Source organism: Priapulus caudatus, unplaced genomic scaffold (genome assembly GCF_000485595.1).
Source record: "Priapulus caudatus unplaced genomic scaffold, Priapulus_caudatus-5.0.1 Scaffold2614, whole genome shotgun sequence".
NCBI classification, from domain to species: Eukaryota; Metazoa; Priapulida; class Priapulimorpha; order Priapulimorphida; family Priapulidae; genus Priapulus; species Priapulus caudatus.
In genome coordinates, this window is record NW_014579675.1 from 10,986 (window position 1) to 17,355 (window position 6,370).

General features: G+C 48.9%; 1 long non-coding RNA gene across 1 annotated transcript in view; it reads right to left on the minus strand.

Moving 5' to 3' along the window:
• Positions 1-5,651, minus strand: part of LOC106818888 — a 5,955-nt gene extending 304 nt beyond the window's left edge. The window contains exons 1-2 of the long non-coding RNA XR_001395313.1: positions 5,507-5,651; positions 3,568-3,599 (exon numbers count right to left, since the gene is read on the minus strand). This is a non-coding gene — a long non-coding RNA (uncharacterized LOC106818888). The remainder of the gene's footprint in view (positions 1-3,567; positions 3,600-5,506) is intronic.
• Between the last annotated feature and the right edge of the window lie 719 nt (positions 5,652-6,370).

The window sequence follows — 6,370 nt, forward strand, 5'->3', positions numbered from 1 at the left end:
ACTCTCCAATACAGTGCTGCTCACAAGCAGAAGTCTACCTGTATGACATTCAGCGTCAATCTTGAAATGTTACCGTAAAGTTGTGTGACCCGCAGTGACGTGGCCTGGCCCATACTCTGAAACGCGCGATGAAATCACCGCCCGCGGTATGCCAGCCAGCCGCCACGTCATCGCCCACCGCTGCACAACAACAACCGATCTACGCTCCCGCTCTCGCGCTTTTTGTCGCCATACCTGCTCTCTCTCTCTCTCTCTCCTCTCTCTCGTCTATCGGCCAATGAACGATTCTAAACGCTCGTCTTCTCTCTCTCTCATCAGTCTTCTCTCGCTCTCTCTCTCTCTTTTCTCGCTCTCTCGTCTCGGCGCTCTCAGCTCTCACATCTACCGCCACGGGTGCGCCGGCCAGCGCCGGGCCTCGCGGCAGTCAATTTCGTTCTAACAGCCTACGATGACCATGTTTAAGCGGGGCCGACGGGCATCTCGCGTCGCCCGCGGCCAACAGGTTCGTCCGCAGTCCGCCGAAGGCCGAGGTCTCGCAGGTCTCGCTCGCGGGTAGAGATACAAAGAAGCGGGGGCGTCCCCGGGCGCCGCGGGTGCGTCGGCGGTTAGAGACTGGCGACCGTCGTTCTCTCTCGCGCTCCCTGCGCTCTCTCGCGGGCTCGATCTCAGGTCCGTCTCCTCGTCGTCGTTCGCCCGCGGTCAACGGGGCGTCCTCGTGTTTCGCCTCTCAGAGGCTCTCTTCTCTCGCTCGACGAGGTGTATCGAGTCGCCGCGGTCAACGGGGCGTCTCGTCCGTCGTCCAAAGGTCGATCGGGCGTCTCGCGTCGCTGCGCGTGGACGGGCGTCTCGAGTCGCTGTGGTCGACAGGGGGTCTTGTCATCTCTTGCGGGTAACTGGGCTTTTCGTGTCCGACGGGCGTCCTCAGCGTCGTCGCGGTCGACGGGGCGTGTCCGCGTCTGTGGCGGCGCCCTCCGCGGCATACAGTGTCCATGGCGACGGCTGTCTGGCCGGCTACGCGGCATCAGCTGGGCTGATGGCAAGCGAGGGGGCGTCCTCGGGAATAAGGCAAAGCGGGGCATCCGCTTCACGGCAGAGCGTATACGACACCGATCTAAGTCCGTCTTGTCCTGCCGCAGGCGGGTGCTCTGCAGCGCACAATGGCTTCACCGGCATGTCAGCCGAAGTGCCCAGCTGCCTGAGCTCAGAGAAGACACCATGCTACGCATTTCGGACAACGGTAATTCTGTTTGCGGGTTCGAATTTCACGGCTGCTTTGTGTCACGCTAACGCCTTTGGGTGGAATGCGATTTTGCCGTTGGAGCGAGGCTCGAGCGGCGAGTAGAGTCCGTAGCCGCGTTTTTTGGTGGTTGGAACCGGTCGGGCTTTACTAGGCTTTGTTTGGTTCCTCATTGTCCTGAGATGAGCGTGCTTTAAGACCTTGAACAGTTTTTTAGTCGACGGCATGGTCGTCGCTCATACCTGCGTCGGTCGCATTATGGTGTCCATCTGGTTCTGGGAGCGGGGAGGTGAGTGTGGCTTCTTTGGCCGCTAGGGGGCGCAAGCCTGGTCGTCACGCTTTATATCGCGATATCGGAGACAGAGTGGCGCTAGGGCCATAGCCAAGAACCGTGGAGTCGGAGTCGACGGTGGCTTAAGCGGTCGGTCGCGGCGGAGGGTTCGAGGGCTAGGCCCCCGACCTGGTCGCCTGCGCAATCAGCGCGAGTCCGTACAAGCAGGGTGCGCTAGGATCCATACTCTGGTCGTTCGGCTTCAGCGTCCGTCGGCGGGTGGCGCATCAATCGGCTCCAGTCAGGACTCGACCGGGTCGTCGGCTTGATAGCTGTCGTCGCGGTGCGCTAGGCCAGACTCTGCGTTCGCCGCTGCCTAGCGTCATCCCCGGCGGGTGCGCTGGCCGACCTGGTCCGTCGCTCAAAGAAGGAAACCGTCGTCCGAGGCGGGTGCAGCTTAGAGAGTCCTCCGAACGGCTGGTCGTCGCTCTTGAGACCGGTCGCGGTTGCGGCGACCGATTCCGCATTTGCACGTGGGTTTGCGCCCACATTGTGCATATCATTGTTTTTTTCTGGTCTTTTTAGTATCGCCGTCTACCTCATGCTTCCTGTGAGCTGCACTGACCTCTTTCGCTTATTTGTTGTGTTTTAGTATCTTCGTGATTCCACAGGCATTTTGCACGCTTCGTAACGAGATCCGATACACTTGGGGCGAACTTGAACTTTGAGAGACGATTTCCTATTCGCGCCCTTTCTGCTTCGTGATCGCATCTTCGTCAGCCGGTACTCTCGTATTTCGCCTGTTCTTCTAGCCTACTGTTACCGAAACTCGTGCGGGGCAGCTTTGTGAGTGCTCATCTAGGAGTGACGATGTTCCAATCTTTCAGACAAACTAGGGCACTGGTACTCGCAAAATCCATTCGTTCGTGATCTTGAATAAATTGTAGGAGCAAAACGTCCGACCACAGTTCTCACAAGCGTACGGTCATTGGCTGGCGTGCAACGTCCACGTGATCCATGAGTTGGGCTTCGACCTGAACCTGCGTCCACAAGGTAGGCAAAGTACGGTAGCCTGAGGATTTGCGTTGAACAGTGGATTCATGCGACTTTTCGTGCTCCCTGTAGTCACAGATGTCTGTTGGAACTTTGCCGTGCAAATTCCCGGCAATTCATACGATCTGCTCGAGCCATGCTCCTTCCTGGGAGATTTGGGGTACGTTCACTTCCGATTTGACATCAACAGTCGATGACAATTTGCCAACGTTTGAAATCTATTGGCGTAGACAGACGGTTCAGAAGCAACAACTACGCGACGGTTCTACTTTGCTCTATCATTGGCTTAACGCTAGGTTGACCTGTATTAGAGCGGCAATCTGTGACAAGGAGGCACGGTCTGGCGAGCGTACAGAGCGCTGATGAATTGTTTTGTCAGGTTAGAGGTTGGTTCGAACAAGGGTTTCTCACGTTCATATAATGGCTTAAAAATGTTTACGATCCGATGTGGTTTTCATCGCGATACATCTGAAACAGGCACAAGCCACCTCCGTGGGTGGTGAACTGCATATTAGCCGTGGAATGGAATCTTGACCGCTGTTGCTCGTTTCCCTGTCGTAACTGTAGTAACATGTTGCACTCCTTCTTTGTGTGTTACTAATAATCGTGTATTGTTCTGTCTGGCAGACCTTCTTGCAAGTATTCGCTGCGGGTGACTATAACGACCTGCTACTAATAAGTTTGGTATTTGATATTGGCTACGCTTGGGGTATCCCCGTATCTGCTTTTTAGCCCAAAAGTGGTGACTTCACCCTTTACTTCTTTAACGATATGGTGATTTCCAGTAGAGAGTGCAGAGGCAATTCATTGCTAATTGCCTGCTCTTTTCCTAGTGGGTTTTGCTGGACACAAATACTGCCAAAAAATTGAGACGATTCCATGATTGTCTACAGTGCTTAACCCATGTGGCGAAGCCTCAACACTCAGCCAACGTTCTTCATGTGCTCCTCCATTATTGCTTACCAATCTGACGAACTTGCCTCAAGGATATCCAACTGAGAAAAACCTTCTGATGAAATCATGGATTCGCTGCGATACCTGTGCAAAACAAGGAGAGCTTTAGTTTTGTGTTTTGTATATCAATGATAACTCAACGTAAGTGAACAACAACTTCAACTATGCCTCAGTGACCCAGCAAACATAGAGCTCTACGAGTCATTCCACATGCGTCTAAACCAGAGGAATTGCCTCCGACTTAAATGATTGACTACCCGTAATTGGAGATAAAAATAGAATTTGTGACGTTTCGTTTTCAATTTGGCATTTAGCGCTTATGACTCGAGTATGAGCGATACCGCGCGGTACATGTTTGCTAATTAATTAGCTAATCGCCCTTCAATAAATTCAAGACTCACAGGGATCATAGCTAAGACATGTCTATAATACTAATAGCTAGAATTTAAAGCAATGTACATAACTCAAATCGTTTGTGCCATATGATAGTTAGTACACATTCCTACGCCATAGCGCGCGTATATTAGCCTATGAGTATGAGCAATACGCGCAGTAGCATTTGCTAATTAATTAGACTAATCGTGCTTCAATAGACTCAAAAATTCACAGACATAAGGCCTAAGACATCTGTCTATAATAGCTAGAATTTATAGAAATGTAACTCAAATCGTTCGCGCCATATTATAGTCAGTACACTTTCCTACCGGTCATAGCGTAATAGCGTATGCGGCAGGGTATGCAAAATGAAAAACGAAACGTCACGAATTCTATTTTTATCCTCCAATCACAGGTCGGAGCAATTCCTCTGTTTAGATAACCTGTATGATACAGGCGGTATGTTCCGCTTCACTACACTAACGCCTCCTATACGCGACTCAACCCTGGCGGTTCGCAGACACTTCGTTATCGATCGAGCCGCTTGTTATGGCGGGGATCTGATTAGCGGCGAGCAATCGAGCGTACAGAGAAGTAAATACGGCAAAACTTCGCCCACAGGCGAATACCTGATGAATGGAAACAATCTAGTTTAATGGCTTTGGCAGAAGCGTGCGCTAATTGCAGTTATAAAATTCAACTTGAATAACTTGAGAAAGACGTCAGGCAAAAGCCTGCTCGCTGATTGGCTGATTGGCCCGTTACAGCTCTCTGATTGGGCGCAATGATTTCTTGGTTCGCGAAGCGGGCTGAAGAAGCAAGGGGTACAGGCGGTTAGTGTAGTGAAGCGGAACCAGAACCGCCTGTATCATACAGGTTAACTACTGTTTAGACGCATGTGTCATTCCAATGTGAACCATTGCTCTAAATTGGCAGCGGCGCGTACGTTGTATTTGTGCGTTGCAAAGAAGCATTTGAACAACATTTACAGAGAATTATCAGTAATAATAGGTAGGTATTAGTAGTAGTAACATTTAGCTCTAGTAGTACTACTAGTACTAATAGTAGTAGTAGTACGCTAGCCCTTGTTCGCCACACGCTGTGGCGAACAAGGGAAAGGCAGCAGTGTCCACAGGCACTTGGACCCCTTCAATAATAAAATGATGGTTAATAAATACAACTTGTCAGTACTACTACTAGCCCTACCAGTACCAGTACCAGCAATAGTCTTAATGTTTGATTTGACCTAATAACTTCACTTCAACACCGTCCAATACACCGCTGCAACACATAGCCCGCACGCCATTGTGCATGCACAAATACACAGTAGGTTAGAGTGTATTTGTGTATGCACTCTAACCTACTGTGTATTTGTGCATGCACAATGGCGTGCGGGCTATGTGTTGCAGCGGTGTATTGGACAGTGTTGAAGTGAAGTTATTAGGTCAAATCAAACATTAAGACTATTGCTGGTACTGTATTAGTACTGACAAGTTGTATTTATTAACCATCATTTTATTATTGAAACGGTCCAAGTGCCTGTGGCAGGGTCGTGAACAATAAACCGTTGGCGTTGAAAACACAGAAAATATTCGCGTTTTGAACTTCGCACGTACACTTTACATACAGCAACAGCTACTGGCTTGAGTAAAGAACCCGCCAATTCATTAAATATGTATAATCAAGCGAGTGAATTAATTCGAAAGAACTTTAAAGCAACAAGACAATAACATCAACTCAAGTAACGACGATGGATACCCCGTAAGCATCGGTGCTGCCATCTGGTGCCTAGTAAAAGAACAAAGCTCTTCTTTTCGATTTTATTGTTTTATTAAATATTGTAATTTCTAACGTCCTAATATTATTCTGTTACTCTGCGTTATACTGCGTTCGATAGCGCAGAAAAATACTAGAAATATTGGAAATTGCCATAATAAAATGAAAAACAAAACTAAAAATAATTTACACTCGTGGATGATTCTACCGCAAAAATTGTTTTGAATTTTATTTTAAATTGTAATTTCTAACGTTCTAACGTTACTCGGTTACTTGGATAGCGCAGAAAATCCCTAGAAATATTAATTAATCAATGGGATTCCAACCTGTCTCCCAGCAACCAAACAGTACAGTAGGCCTACCATCCCCATCTACCTATACTGACTTCAACTCTCTTCTCTTATACTCAGGGGCGGATTAAGGCTCACTGGTGCCCTAAGCACTGACCAATCTTGGTGCCCCCTTCTTTCCACACTGACCCAGTCCATTTTAGTTGTTGATCTGTCTGACCAAATAATATACAATGCAGGTTGCTGCAGTACAAAAATTTATGTCGGATTTCAAGGAGGGTGGTGATAAACAGGCGGGGGGTATGGGGGTCCTCCCCCAGAAATTTTTTAAAATGTAGATCGCAGGAGATGGTATTTAAGGCAATTTTGAGCGTACACCTTCATTCTGACTACGAGTCAATCTATTTGTTTTTT